Source organism: Lampetra fluviatilis, chromosome 1 (assembly GCF_964198595.1).
Source record: "Lampetra fluviatilis chromosome 1, kcLamFluv1.1, whole genome shotgun sequence".
Taxonomy (NCBI): domain Eukaryota; kingdom Metazoa; phylum Chordata; class Hyperoartia; order Petromyzontiformes; family Petromyzontidae; genus Lampetra; species Lampetra fluviatilis.
The window spans coordinates 5,570,667-5,586,107 of NC_136275.1; positions in this window are offsets into that span (position 1 = coordinate 5,570,667).

Here is a 15,441-nt window from a genome sequence, read left to right on the forward strand (position 1 = left end):
AACCACATATACTTGTGGTCAGAATGTGGTTAGACCAGAGGACGCCTTTTGGCCTTTTGGCGTCCTCTGGTCTAACACCGTTTGAGACGAGGCTCGAAAGAAAGCTGTCGCTGGTGTATACAAATCAGTTTCAAGACAATTCATATACTGTCAGAGTATGTTTTTTTGCATCCTGACTACAAGTATATGTGGTTAATGCAGACATGATTTAGTATAAAAGGTTTCAGTTTGGTGTTTTAACATCTTAACACCTGTTTTGTTGCCAGAAATAAGGGGAAAACCTATTCTCATATTTGGTACTGGCAAAGGAGGTCCCATGAAGATTATTGCTGTTTTATGACTATCCATTTATAACATTAAGAGTTTAATAAGAATGCAGTAACAACAGATGAACTGTTATCTGAATTCGTCATTTTGCGCAGGGTAAATTTGCACCAAAATGTGAGAGTAATTCCTAATAAGCAGTGAAGGTGTTGATTGGTCCTTGGGGGCATTTGCACAGAGCCCCTTCAAGCAAACATTACAAAGTGATAAACGATAACAATAACGTGTGAAACAACGATTGACTTAGTATATATATATTTAAATGACAGTCGATCCAATGCTGGATGAAGGCCTCCCCATGCCGCGTCAGTAATGGGGCTTGTTTGGCCATACCTCACTATGCTGGCCAGTGTGGCTTAGTGACGAGAGAGGCCCAGGTCCGGTTCAGAAAATAATCACCCCCCTCTGATGTTAGCCATGGGTTAGGAAATAACACTCGGGTTTATGGGTTTCATAGTTCAGTGCGCTAACCAACTCCATCATGGTTCCAACCCCATTGCCTGTATACGCGAGCTTCAAAGGTGTAAAGTCTAACACCTGAAGAATGTAGTGATGAATTGGGGGGGACAGGGAGCAGGCAAGGTATGTGAGCTTACACCAGCTGTTCAATCACTAGTGTTTACTAGCTGTCATGAGATCAATACTTTAATTTGCTGTGCCAATTGTTTTTATTTTCAACATTAACACAACGTGAACCCATTGGATTCTGCACTATTGGAAGTTAATAACAAGACAATGGAGTAATTAATAACACTCTTGACAATGGAGTAATTAACAGAAGTGTGGACTCGAGTCATGTGACTTGGACTCGAGTCAGACTCGAGTCATGAATTTGATGACTTGCGACTCGACTTGGACTTGCATAACAATGACTTTGTCCCACCTATGAGATGTGGACTCGAGTCATGTGACTTGGACTCGAGTCAGACTCGAGTCATGAATTTGATGACTTGCGACTCGACTTGGACTTGCATAACAATGACTTTGTCCCACCTCTGGTAATTAATAACACTCTTGATGCCTCACACCCAAGTGCTGGAAGTGGAGGTGCTGTACGCATTGTTTTTGAGATGATCTGATGTCCTTAGTAGTTGTTACTGTCGAGTCCTATAGGAGCATAGGATAAATGAATGTAATATCGTACTTTATTTAACTTAATCACATCTCACTCTAACACTCACAAACCTTCATTTCAATGACTGCATTGTGCCTTAACTCATATTTTACGTGGATCAAGAGTGAGTTTGTTAATTTCATTATCAAGCATGTTAACCATCAAGTAGTAGTAAACAAATCAGTACTTGTTTCCAAACTGACAACGAAGTTATTGAGAAGCACAGTCCATACACGGTGTTCAAAGTGGGTTGGTGCTTAAAAGACTTGGCAAAAAATGTAATTCATGCCTCGTAACCCTTTACACAAAGGGAAGCAGTGAATCGGACTGTAAATTTGCTTCCACGTAATGCAGATGCATTAGCATATATAATGACAGTTTTGATATGTCCCAGAGAGACATGTGTTAGCCTGTATTCAGGGTATATTTATAATGATTCACAGTGGTCCACGATGAAATCAAAAGTTTGTTGAATAGATCGGTTATGTGAAATAAACTATTATGTGAACTTGACTTTAAAAAATGAAATGTTTCAAGATGCTTTTCATACAAAGTAACCTAAAAGATTATGTTGTAGTACATGACAACATGGAGTGCAAGGTTAGACATAAATTAACCTGAGCATAAGATACATTTCGTGCCATTGTATTTCATATTAAGGATTTTTACTATTTTATATCTGTAAAGAAGATTATTATTTTTGGATTCTTACTTGAGTTATCCAGCAAACATGAACAAACAACTGCCTACATGAGATTAACAGTGGTTAGCTTTATGGGGGTAACAATCCAATTGTGTATTAAAAATATATATTAAAGTGAGCAGCATATAATGTATGCCAAGCTGGGTATGTGGGTATGCAGGGGTGGATTGAGATTTATATGTATGCTGTCAAGAAATGTCACGTATCATTTTTCTTGCTTATGTGTTTTCAAGCGTATATTTCATTTAAAAAATCGTATTTGTTACAATTAAGTGTACTTCTGACATTTCATTATTTTCATTTTAAGGATGTTCATATTAATCTTACCTTTTGAAAGTAATGATTGAATTATACCTTTAAAAAATAAAGTTCCTTTGAAAAAAAAATCAGGGTCCATGATGATCAGGAGATGGCAGTACAGCAAATGGTAATGTCAATTATTCTGTGCTGAGCTCTGCATAACACATTCCTGCGGAGGGAGCTGGTAGGAACGTTGGGTTGCTCGGTCAATGGCCAGGGTCAACGGCGGCGTGGTGTATTCCGCAAATATGCCCGACCGTGAGGGCGGGCACAAGCCGGTGTGAGTAGGTTAAACGTTGAGTTTTATAAGGGCACCACGGAGTGACCAGCCCCTCCCCACCCAGCCCCACCCCTCCCACCCCCCACCCAGCCCCACCCTCCCCACCCACCCAGCTCCTCCCTACCCTCCCCACCCAGCCCCTCCCCACCCTCCCCTCCCAGTCCCTCCCCACCCAGCCCCTCCCTGCACGACGGACACAATAATCCCCTGTGGGCTGGTGTAACCAGAGGTTCCTACCAGTATTATCCCTTCGTATGCGTGGTTTTCTGTGGGTGCATAACATGCTAATACTGTTAGTAACCTCCTGGTTACACCAGCCCACAGGGGATTATTTTGTCCGTCGTGCAGGAAGGAGCTGGGTGGAGAGGGAGGGGCTGGGTGCGGAGGGTGGGGCTTGGTGGGGAGGGGCTGAGTGGGGAGGGCGGGGAGGGGCTGAGTGGGGAGGGTGGGGAGGGGCTGGGTGGGGGGTGGGAGGGGAGGGGCTGGGTGGAGGGTGGGAGGGGTGGAGCTGGGTGGGGAGGGGCTCGGTGGGGAGGGGCTGCTCACCCCGTGGTGCCCTTAACACGTTCTTTCGGATTGGGCAGGTAGGAACTTGGTTGGACAGCGCGGCGTTCAGGGGGGGGGGCAGTTGGATGAGTGGGCATGTTTACCCTTCCCCCCCACCCTCCGCGACATCGTCAACCAATCGCGGCGTAGCTCGGTGTTCGGTGGGGAAGTGCATGGGTGGGCGGAATTCCGGATATGCACGACAGACAGACAAATAATCCCTGGTGGGCAGTGTGGAACCTGTTGTTCCCCACTGTATAACACGAGGTAACTCAGACTCACACACACATACACTCACTCTCACACTCTCAGACTCACACACACACTCTCACTCACACTCTCAGGCTCACACACACATACTCACACACTCTCAGACTCACACACACATACACTCACTCTCTCAGACTCACACACTCACTCTCACACTCTCAGACTCACACACACATACACTCACTCTCTCAGACTCACACACTCACTCTCACACTCTCAGACTCACACACACATGCACTCACTCTCAGACTCACACACACACACACTCTTACACTCTCAGACTCACACACACACTCAGCGCGGCGTTCAGGAGGGGGGGCAGTTGGATGAGTAGGCATGTTTACCCTTTCCCCCCCACCCTCCCCGACATCGTCAACCAATCGCGGCATTGCTCGGTGTTTCGGTGGGGAGGGGATTGCATGAGTGGGCGTGTTTACACCCCACCTCTACCAATGGCGGCCCCGCTTGGCGTTTGGGGGGGAAGTTGGATGATTGGGCGTGTTCACCTTCCCCCCACCCTCCCCGACATCCTCAACCAATCGTGGCCCTGCTCGGCGGTCGGTGGGAGGGGTGCATGGGTGGGCTGCATTCCGATGCACGACAGATAAATAATCCCTGGTGGGCAGTGTGGAACCTGTTGTTCCTACCTGTGTAGGACTTGAAATGTCACGCGCCACGCGTTCTGTTGCTAGGGGAGCAAGCAGCGTACAGTGGGGGCAACTGAGGATACAGTTGTTGTGTGCCATTGAGGGGGAGGTCATTAAGAGACACTACAGGTGTTAAGGGTAACTGAGGACGCAGGCCGGTGATTGGTCAGGAGGGTGAGTGGCTGATGACTGGCGCCGGGCTGACGGCGATAACATGGTCACGTGAGGCTGGGGGCCTGGGGGCGAGTAGCGAAGCGGGGGATGAGATAATACTGGTAGGAACGAAGTGGACCAGCCACCAATAGATTATTTCGTCCGTCCGTCCGACCGTGTAGCAACATCGCCCCCTACTGCAAACACTTGTTGCCCCCTACTGCAAACACTTGGCATGACCCTACCAAAACCTTTAGACTCAGTGAGGCTTTCCTGGCTAAACAAGTGTAACATTCCCTTATAATTCCCTGAGATAGCTTTTAATTACAACATTTAAATTAATGAGGCTTTCCTGGCTAAGCAAGTGTAACATTCCCTTATAATTCCCTGAGATAGCTTTTAATTAAAACTTAGAAATTCAAATTTTACTCACAGCGCCCTAAAGCCTACAACTAGGCCTAAAGCCTAGAACTAGGCCTGAAACTCTCCCTTCGTATCCTGCCCCCGCGTGTGTGAAAGGGAGTTAATGTTTAACAATGTTACATTCCCTCATGTTTTTCAATAGAAACATTTAAATTTAAAGCTTTTACATAAATAATAAAAAAATTTAATTAAAAATTCTCACAGCGCCCTAAAGCCTACAGCTAAAGCCTAGAACTAGGCCTCAATCTCTCCCTTCGTATGGTCCGATTAGGTGTAGCAACATCGCCCCCTACTGCAAACACTTGGCAGGACCCTACAAAAACCTTAAGACTCAGTGGGGCTTTCCTGGCTAAACAAGTGTAATAATACATTATGTTTATATTCTTTGGTTATTCGTTCCTACCAGCCCACCCCGCAGGGTCCTGTTTAATTGGGGCTGATTGGTTCGGGTATAAAGGCACAGTGTAACGGAGAGACGGGAGTCTTGGTTGATGTTGGAGTCGGAGTTGGAGTGGTTGGTGCCCGGAACAGAGACGGAGCAGTAGGGAGCAGGAATAGATACGATAAGGGTAGACAGAGAGAATACAGATAGGGTAGCAGTGGATAGAGAGAGTACAGCGCACGGTAGCAGTGGATAGAGAGAATACAGATAGGGTAGCAGTGGATAGAGAGAATACAGCGTACGGTAGCCGTGGATAGAGAGAATACAGATAGGGTAGCAGTGGACGGAGCGAGTACAGAGTAGGGTAGCAGCGGAGTAACGGACCTTGGGGGAGAGAGAGAGAGAGAGAGCGAGCGAAGTCGCGGAGCGGAGCGAGCGAACGGAGAGACATGGAGTGATGATGATGGCGGGTTGTGCATTGGAGCGAACGGAGAGGCATGGAGTGATGACGAGGAGGTGTGAACTATATGTGTGAATAAAAGAGACGAGAAAGACAAAGAAGCTGTCGCATCAGTACGAGTCCTACACCTGTATCAACATTTAACCTACTCACGCCGGCTTGTGCCCGCCCTCACAGTCGGGCATATTTGCGGAATACACCACGCCGCCGTTGACCCTGGCCATTGACCGAGCAACCCAACGTTACTACCAGCTCCCTCCGTAGGAATGTGTTTATAGCGAGTGGTTTGAAAAAGGATGTACATTCGTTTTATTAGCATTTTATTCATACCAAAAGAGTCAGCAGCCTTTCACTGTCTGTACTTGCAATATATCCGGGCATACTAGGCAGTCTTAATAGTAAAATACAGTATACTAAAAGTACACTGTTTTTTGTAAATCCACTGCCTTTCATATTGGTGTGCATTTGTGGGTAGTTGTGGCACATTGGTTTGTACATTTTGCTATGAATCCAGTGACTTATATTTAATTACCGGAAATGGCACGTATGTATATTGAACTTCTTTCGCACCGTATGTAGCTCTGCTAATCAGGTGCGGCACACATCAGAGGCACCTTACTCCGAGTCTCCCCGAGGGCGACACAACCTTTAACGGGTGCCTTGCAAGGCGTGTAACTTGAGATAAGGATTAGGGGATCAGATTTCATGACTTGTGTTCAAGGGCGGTGGCCTCATTCCCCGGGTAGAAAGGGTTCGAGACCCCATGGTCTCAATGAGGAATGATTTCATCGCTTTGCTCACGTCAGCGAGCCTATGGTTCTCATCTCGATGTTCACCGCTCGAAGTCCGGCACCCACCTTGTGAGTAACGCCCTTAATCTAGATTTGAAGTTTTCGTGACTGCAGGGATCCATACTCTTTGGTTCTTTCGGTAAAGTCACGTAGGTATAAAATAAATTATATCACGACGCTTCGATTGCAACACAAGCAATCATCATCAGGTGGGAAAACCACAGCAATACAATTTTTTGCTGAAGTGGGAGAGAGATGCTCCCCTCCCCCCTCCCCCTACCCCTCCCTTCCCCTCCCCCTCTCTTACCAATATAACCTCTTACCACGGCATCTCTCTCCCACTTCAGCAAAAACATGTTTTGCTGTAGTTTTCCCACCTGATGATGATTGCTTGTGTTGCAATCGAAACGTCGTGATTTAATTTATTTTATTTTATACCTACGTGACTTTACCGAAAGAACCAAAGAGTATAGTAACGCCCTTCTATGGAGGGGGGTGAAATGAATGGGTAGAGGTAGGCACTCTACACCTCCACAGTCCCAACGAGTACCAAGGGGTAGCCAACCAAATACAGATGTGAAAAACTAGTTGCCACAACGCATATTTGTTGCCTACGCATTCCTGATGATGTTGATGGTGGGGGTTCGTGGATCATCAGTAGCTGCAGCAGCAGAATTATCGTCATATTTATTAAGCATCGCTCATCAGTTTAATTTGCCTTTGTCATTATCATATATCTTTACCTACATTGATCACGATAATTATAATCTTCAGAACCACTAACATTTCTTGACATCCAAGTAATTGAATGAATTGCTAAACACCATTTCCAAACAACCTCCCCATACCTTCACAAGCATTGATGTCTTCTGCTGGCCTCCTATGGACATTTCTGACCCATGTCGAGCCAGCTCCCCTCTGTCTCCTGGCCCCATCCTCCCCCCGTTCGTTTCATCTGCAGCACCTCCGATTACCATGGTTGACTGCGTACAGTGCGAAAGAAGTTCAATATACATACATCCCAATTAATACTGACAATAAAACCGGTGTTAAGATGTTCAAACACCAAGTAGAAACACTTTGCAAGGAATCATGTCTGCATTAATCAAGCGTACTTGTGGTAAGTTCATTTTATTTTACCAGATGAGGACTCAAAAAACGGATCGTGTCATATGTAAGAGTGCACTGTCACCAAAATTATAAAAGAAATCACGTAAAAAACGAGCAAAGAAATAAAGTAAATAGAAGTCAGAGGGGGAAAAACAACCAAATAGAAATTACAGCAATCGCATTACAAGTGAAATTGGGAAAACAAAGTTCTAATGGGAAGACAGTGTGAAGCACTTTCATGTGGCATTGTCTTCTCGCAGACTTTAGCTCAAAGTCTTTATTTTAGGTGTCATACTGCGATTTTTATTCATGATATATATGTATTTTTAATTTCGCGTGGCCGATGCCATTAAAAAAATATATAATGGCTACATAACACATTCAGCATTAGCGCTGTTGTGAATAATATAATTAACATATTTTAGACAAACATGCCTCATCCATTTTTGTGTAGCTCCACATAAAAAAGTAGTATTTTTCACATATCCCCCGCCGAAGAGACTGTATGTCGAATCAGTCCTGCTAAAATTATCCACTCCCAAAAGGCTGTGTGGCTGGCTGTTGAGATGTGTAAACATATTTGAACTTTTTATTGTGGAGGAAAACATTTTTTGCTGGTCTCACGGCCACCCCAAATCAACCTTATGCCCTCTGCTGGCCACTCTCACGCACTGCTTATCTTCCCACGGGAGGTCTCCATTTAAATACACTTTTGGTTTGAGTAAGCAGTATGTTTCTTAATATTTAAAACGTTGCTACATCCATAATATCGATGTTTTAACTCCAACACATCGATGTGTTGTTGATCCCTACAAATATGAACGGAACATTGAAATTGTCCTATCGATGATTTGTGTTTGGTATATTTTTCAGACCAAAAAAATTAACCCGTAAAAACAAAGTTTTTCACTATAAATCCTTTATATGCGTGTTCAATGGGCCACAATCCAGCCCACATTGGTCTTTGAAACGGGCGGCTAGAGTCCTCTCGTCCTCTGGCTTGAGATGGCTGCCACCTATGGGTCAAATGATTGTCTGCCAGCATTAAGCAATTGGTAATTAAATATTGAATTTTTTTTCCCTAAACAGTGTCAAATTTTGGAAAAAAAATTTTCACGAAAATTAATTGTCACGCACAACGAGTCTGTGTGGAAAATGTCAGCTCGATTGGATCACGGGAAGTGGGTTAAAAAACGACCGAAAGATTTGCACGGTCGTAAGCAAGCAAGCAAGCACGCAAGCACGCAAGCAAGCAAGCAAGCGAACTTAATATAAAGGATTTAAAAAATGTCGATTTTTGTTTCAAAATTTTAAGTTTTCATGAAAAAATGATCACTTCCCAAACTTCGTTGACAGATGTACGTTACTTCATATCTGTAAATTACAAGAAAACACATCACAACAGCAACATTACAGATGCTTAATGATTGTTTCTATTTGGCAAGCTGATGATGCGTCCCTATAGAGTACAAGTGGGGTTTCTACACGACGTTCCCAGAGGCAGACTTGGCAGTCGTGAACCTTGGTGACTGTATCCTGTTGATGAGTCCTAATATGAGAGCCAAATCAGTCTACAGTTGTCTCTTTGTCTCACTGCCGATTTTGTTTTCTTGATGGTGACTTAAGACGTGACTGCTGTATACTGTAATGCAGTTCTTTGGGAACTGGTGTTTTGCATAACGCTCAAGGCACGTTTTGTGTGTTGTCCGCCTACGATCCATCCTGGATTTAACCAGACAGGATTGTATAAGGAGCTCACAGATCCTTGAAAGATCTGGACACATCCCCATCAGTGAGCTCCTCCGGCAAGCGAGGCTGCGTTGGCTGGGTCATGTAGCCCGCATTTTGTTTGGCCGCATAGAGGGGGCTAAACGGGCTCCACACGGGATAGAGAAGAGATGGAGCTGGTGTGGTACAGAAGGATGTGGAGCTGACTGGACTTGCCGATACCAAGTGGTGTCAAGATCGGCTTCTTTTGAGGTTTGTGAAAGACGCTACTGAGGAGTTGGAGGCAGTCGCCCTCCAGCAACAATGCAGGGAAGAGGAGCCACGCTCACAACAACGAGCGGAGCGCCGGGCGGATAAAACACACCAGTGGGAAGCACAGCTGGTACATCTGCCAGTCATCTCAGTCAGTCAATGCATGGCACCTGGGTATGTTTCGTGACCTGCCAGAGAGCATTCGACGCTTCACGTGGCCTCAAAGTCCACCGAGCTTTGTGGCGAACGGCGCTGGCTGTTGTGTGCTCTCGATAGGTTTAAAGTTAATATTCCAGAAAGTGGATGCACAGCCTTGTGCCTTTGTATGTATATTTTGATGTGATATTATAATTCCATGTTTGAGTGTTGATCCTTCAACAACACCCTTGTATCATTGCATTCTTTTATATCAAATTATATATTGCTTTTCAACATTACATTGCTCTTTTATGTTGCAAATTATGAAACAAATGTTTTCTTTCCCATGTTTAGTGTATATCGACGTTTGCATTAACACCATTGAGTGTTCAATATATTTATGTTTTTATTTCGACGTCTCATGGCTAAAGCTCATAATGTTATTTTAGCAAGTACTGTATGAGTACTTGCTAAAACAAACGCCAATGGTACTAAATTCAATCAACTTACATCCCAAAGATAAAGATCTCCCGTATAACCTTCAACAGACTGCTAGAGCAAGTGCTGTTAGCGAGCACCTACGAAGGCCTGGCACGACACACGAGGGGGTTGGTCAGCCAACACTACACGTGGCCGCCTTTGTCTCCCCAGTGGCGATGTTTACACGCCATACCACGAGGTACTCAATTGAGGCTGAGTCGGCCTAGGGGAGGCCCAGGACCGGTTCAGATCATCATAGTTGGTAGCGCAGCGCACTAAACACTGCGCCACCGTTCCCCCACACTGACTACCCACACAGCTCACATCCCTCACCAATTCCAATAGTCACCATTCACCACGAAGTGACAGTGACGTTACAACGGCGCCTGTGCCAGGCTAGGTGCACTTTGAGGCCACGTGAAGTGTCGAAGTCTCGCCGACAGGAGGTCTCGGGACAGACCCAGCAGGTGCCATGGGTTGGCTGACTGAGATGACCGGCAGATGCACCACCCTTACTGTGCCAACTTACTGCATTTTATACGCATAAAGCTCCGCTCGTTGTTGTGAGCGTCGCTCCTCCTCTGCCCTCAGTTGTTGCTGGAGGGCGACTGCCTCCAACTGCCCAGTAGCAGCAGCGTCCTTCACGAGCCTCCTCCACAGATACCGATCTTGACACCGGTGGTGGCAGTCGTCGGTAAGTCCACTCAGCTCCACATCCTCCCATACCGAATCAGCTACATCTCTTCTCCAGCCCGTGTTCGTGCCCGTTTAGCCAGACAGAAGTTGCTTGGGCATGCGAAGGCTGAGCCTACGGGCGACATGGCGCAGCAAACGCAGCCTTGCCTACCGGAGGAGCTCACTGATGAGAATGTGTCCAGATCTTTCAAGGATTTGTGAGCTCCTCACACAATCCAGCCTGATTAAACCCAGGATGGATCGTATGCAGGACAGCCTGAATGTTGCTAACCGGCGCAGATGTTTCATTAGAGGGGTCTGTCCACGTTTCACAAGCTTAGAGAAGGGAGGGCATGACTGTGGCCGAGAAGACTCGAAGTTTCATGTTGGCCACTTTGTTGAGCTTTCATTTGTGGCTAGGTCACTTCTGAAAAATAAGTTAATACCTCAGTGGGCTTTGTCTGGTTGGATGGGGATGGTTTAGTTTTATTTGTATTTGTTTGGGTGATTTGTTTACCTTTCTTGTACTTTGCACTCCTATCGTGTTTTTGTATTGTTTGTTGTTGTAACGATCTTACCCGCCCCTACTGGAAATCTGTGAAAAATAACTTACAGCTCATCAGATTCCTCCAGTATAAATACATATTCTGAATTTGACCAGGTAGCTTCCACACAGCATTACGCAGCCAATGAAAAGAGTATGCCGCCCGACTGATTTGGAGTGAGACCTCTGCTGTCAAACCGGAGCTGGTAATAAGCACACGTGCCCAGCAGTGGCGGCTCGTGACGTTTCCACTCGGTGGGGCTGTTGTGACTTCTAAAAAGATGGTGTTCTAATTAGGAAAAACCTCGTCGTGTTATTGGCCTTCCCGTGAAAGTGATATGACTGTCTTATCTACCAACGGTAGGCAATTATAAACAATACGCAACAACACAGCACTCAAATGCTCTCCCCATGACCCTCAGGTCCACACTACACCACTCCTTTGGGGCCGTCCATAAGTGACGTCACGCGATTTTGGCCGATTTTTGACCCCCCCCAAACCATATTTCCATTTTGAAAATAAAACATGCTTCAAATCACTTAACTAAAACTATTGCCATTGTAGTGCGGAGAAAACATGTATTAAAAAGGAGGCGTTGTAAATTTAGCATAAAATTCACTTGAAAATATTCAACGTCTAACTAAAACTGCAGATGTTCAGAATATTATATTGAAATATAATATTAGTGTACAGATTCTTTGGTTCTTTCGGTAAAGTCACGTAGAAAGAAAATAAATTAAATAATAGAATATGACGTTTCGATTGCAACAGAAGCAATCATCAGGTACGAATGAATGAGAAAAACAAACCTAGTAAACTAAGAAATATAATGCAACACAACACAGAGAGTCGGCTAACATAACAGTCAACACCTTACCTGGTTGATAACGTTCTTCCAAAGAGTGCTAAATTTGAGAGAGACAAAACACAGACACAGACACACAGGCAGAGAGAGACAACACAGAGACACACACATAGGCACACAGAGAAACAACGCCTCTGTGAAACTTTGTAGTAGAACGAAGCAAAATGGAGAGTACAATTATAACAATCACATATTCATTTCACAAAATGAAAAGCCCTGGTAGAATCATTAGAATCAAAATGTTTAATAACAATCATTCAAACATTTACAAAATGTATGCTTCTCCATTCCCCCCTGGAGAAGCAAAATGCTCCTTTATGGAATAAATAAAAGGTGACCTTAGTAAATTTAAATAATCAAATAGTTAATAATGAAAATTAATAAAAAAAAATGGTGTTGTTATAACAATTATATTTCATTAATATTTTTTGAAAGTAGCGCATTTTGATGTGACGTCACATTTCTCAAGCCCCCCCTCCCCCCTCGTCACACATGCCCTCCCCCCCTCCCTAGGTGCGTGACGTCATTTATGGACGGCCCCTTTGACACTGCCAAAAGCCGAGAGCATGTAGGCCGTGACCTGCTACATTCGCACAGTTCAACCTCGCGTTGTGACATCGTCTCATTACAGCCATTGGCTCCTTTTTATTACACGCTTTTATTTAACTCATTCTGTCTGTTGTATCCTCAAAAAATCTTCTAACTCAATTTTTATCCACTTCCCAATGTGCTATCGACTGCAAACTTGGTATAGGTATGTCATACTGATGACAATACTATATTCTATCATTAATATTTAAAAAAAATAAACATTTTACACGCTTTTTTATTGAACTCACTCTGTCTGTTATATCCTAAAATCTTGTAACTCAATTTCAACCGTCTTCCCAATGTCGTATCGACTGAAAACTTGATATAGGTCAGGGGCGGTTTCTTCATTAGGGCGATTGGGCGACGCACCACCAATGTCATTCAACCACAGAGTCACGCTAGCCGTCACTGTGCCTCTGGATATAGTCCAATCAGCGTCATGCTACGTTCTGTGGAGTACCGCCTCTTTTTGGGCGATTTCCCTCCAGCTGAGAATCGCCCAGAGTGGTTCCATAGACTTACATTCAAAGATGTTTTTTTTTCGAACGGGGGCGCTGCAATGCATTCACTATGGCTTCCGGGAGGGCTCGCCCTAACGTGCTTACGTCATCATATGTGCTTACGTCATCATACGTAAGCACGTTTCATCCAACAATATAATTTGTCGCCACCTAGTGGAATCTTTAATAAAATAAACTTGAGTAGTTTGTTTTAATAGTGAGTATAGAAACAAACAAGATGTATTGTAAGAGTCACTTTATTTTTCATTAATATTAAAGAAGTGAAGTTGCCTTTACATGCTTAAGCTGTTAATTTATCCATTGCATGGGTGGACCTTATCCTTATCAATCATCCAGATATTTGCCCCCCCTGAGAGATTTTGCAGGAGCCGCCACTGGTATAGGTATGGCATACTGATGACAATACTATATTCTATCATTAAAATATTTAAATATATTTTTAAACAATCTTTTTTACGGCTCTAATTGTCCACGTTTACAGCTCTAATTGTCCACGCTCAACTCACGTTGCCTGTAAATCACCACGGTCCCTTACATTAGGCAAGCCTCGGGGAGCCACGCCGAGGGGTGGAGGATGTGGAAGGAGGGGAGGGGCGATGGAGGCAGGGGGAGGGGCAGCTCGGACAGTACATTTCATCAAAGCGTGTTTTTAAAAAAAGTATTTTTAAATATTTTATTTTACACGCTTTTATTTAACTCACTCTGTTGTATACTCAACTCTGTCTATTGTCGTATCCTCAAATCTTGTAACTAAATTTTAACCCACTTTCCAATGTCGTATCGACTGCAAACTTGGTATACGTATGTCATACTGGTGACAATACTATATTCTATCATTAAGAATAAAATATATATTTTAAGCAATCTTTTTTATATCTTATGATCGGCTTGGCTCTAATTGTCCACGCTCAACTAACGTTGGCTGTAAATCACCACGGGTCCCTTACGTTATGGCAAGCTTCGGGGCCACTTCCTGGAGTCGTGGAGTTCTGCCATTACTCGTACGGTACATTTCATTTAAGGGTGTTTAAATATTACTTATTACTGCCCTGAATGGGTCTCTAACGGCGTGGCTACAATGCAAAGCTAATCACAATGAACGAAGGGGGATATCTCCCACTCAGACGCATTCACAGCCGCTCGAGACCTCACCGAGGCACAAATCAGACTGTTGTTGCAGCGGTTTCTAATACGAACTTAACATGGTATCTTAATTAGGCAATTGACGTTGAAATAATCATTATTTTGAATTTTTTTGTTAAACACAACAAAACATTAGACCTCCTTTGCCAGTACCAAAATATAATAATAGGGGTTTCCCCCTATTTTCTGGCAACAAAACTGAAACCTTTTTACAAGGATTAATGTCTGTGTAGTGGTGATACGCGCTGGGGTAAGGATCGTGTGCCAGCGCGTATTGATTGGCTGTGTGTGTTGGTGACGCGCGCTGACGGTGAAGGGTCATGGGTTATGAGGCGGTGATTGGCTGGGTATCGGTGACGCGCGCTGACAACGAGGGGATCGTGTGGCAGCGCGTGGGGATTGGTCAACTAAGGGGGTGCTCACGTCGCGGTCCGCATACGCTCCGTCTCCCGGGAGCGGAGGCTATATAAGGCGGTGCGCACAGGCGCACGGGGAGTTGGTGACCAGTGAAGACAGAAGACGGAGGAGGAAGAGATAGGGCCCTGAGACACCTAGTCCCGCTGTCCTTGTGGGGACCGGGGCCCTGTGTGGCTCAGAGGCGGGACCTTGGGACCCGGAGCCGGACGTCCGTGTGAGGGCCGTGCCGCGGGACCCAGAGGTCGTGACCCACGCCCAAGCTGGGGTGGGTCTGTAGGCTCCACGGACGCTACGGGGCTGGAGTGCCCGTGAGCGTGCACCGTGAGCGTGTAGCGTGAGCGTGCAGCGTGAGCCATAGTAACCACACGTGTCAAGTGGAATGTGCAGCGTGAGTTGTAGTGACCACACGTGTCAAGTGGAGTGTGTAGTGTGAGAAATAGTGACCACACGTGTTATTGTGGAAAGACAAGATTTAATAAAGTGTGCTACCCGTCAAGTGGTTTGCCGCCGTCATTCCGAATACTTCATCTGCATTAACCACAATACTTGCAGTCAAAATGCAAACAAAAAAACACACTGATAA